This window comes from Grammomys surdaster, unplaced genomic scaffold, assembly GCF_004785775.1.
Source record: "Grammomys surdaster isolate TR1022 unplaced genomic scaffold, NIH_TR_1.0 125769, whole genome shotgun sequence".
NCBI classification, from domain to species: domain Eukaryota; kingdom Metazoa; phylum Chordata; class Mammalia; order Rodentia; family Muridae; genus Grammomys; species Grammomys surdaster.
This window is the reverse complement of record NW_021620600.1, coordinates 287,990-289,203: the sequence shown is the minus strand read 5'-3', so window position 1 is coordinate 289,203 and position 1,214 is coordinate 287,990.

The following is a 1,214-nucleotide window of genomic DNA, read 5'->3' as shown; positions in this document are numbered from 1 at the left end:
GAAGGAAGGAAGGAAGGAAGGAAGGAAGGAAGGAAGGAAGGAAGGAAGGAAGGAGCGAGCCTGTCTTTAGGGTAAGTACCTGCAAAGACCTGTCTGCTTGAGGGGTCATTGTTCCCATGATAACTGGCCAGCCAAGAGGTACATTTGGGAGTGTTTTATAGTGATCATGTTGAGACACATAGCATCAGTTTGACCTTTTAAGGAGATGCAGACTGAGGATTGGGGTTACCCACAGGAACCCTTGGATCTGTGAAGCAGGTCTCCAATAATCCCCTTGAGATAGGGCTATGGATCAGGTTCTCCTATGGAGTCAGCATGGCTACAGGAGACTCCAGCACTATCACTGCAGTGACAACCACCAGGTCCCCACACCCTGACCTTGCACCCTACTCTCATTCTGCTCTGAACTTTCCCATAGTGACAAATGAGAGTCACTAGAACAACTGAGTGAAACCCCAGGGTGGCCTGAGGAAGTCCTGTGTAGCAGGTGTCTGCACCGGCCCTCGGGGAATTCAACGAGGACCTAGGGGGTTTTGGACAAATGAAAGGACAAGAGACATGAAGAAGGAGAGCAAGTCGAGGGTTTTGATCAAGCTCTCAAATTTTAATTGCAGGTTATAAAGGCATAGCAAAACGGGAAGTTTAGGCAAGGATCATTGCTTAAGGCTATCCCACTATCGTATCCTCCTGGCCTAAGACCATCCCACTAACCAGCTTCTAGGAAATACCAGACGTTCTTTAAGTTCCTATGGCCTCAGACCATGAAGTCCTTTCTTAACCTTGTACTTTAACTGACTAGGTTTTTCCAGAACAGCAGGTAATTTCCTGGGTTTGGCTCCCGGCAGGTGTCCAAGAGAGTCTGGGTCCAGTTTGCAGCAGATGGTCATGTTTACAGGATGCTCAGTACTATGCACAGAGGAGAGGGAGGAAGGGTCAGGGATCCAGGGAAGTGTGAGGAACAACAGGATGCCAGCACAGAGCAAATCCCTGGTAAGGCCATGGCCTGAGTGACCTTGGCCCAGGAGTGTGGAGAATGAGCTTGGCCTGGGGATGATCGTGGCAACCAGGTTTAGGACTGTGTCCATGTGCTCCCTAAGTAAAAGCCTCTTAGGAAGACTGGGGATGAAAGGCCCAAGCAGGCACACAGCCCTGGGTTCTATCTTTAGCACTGCACATAGACCTGATAGCATCTGTAATCCCAGTGTTCAGGAGGT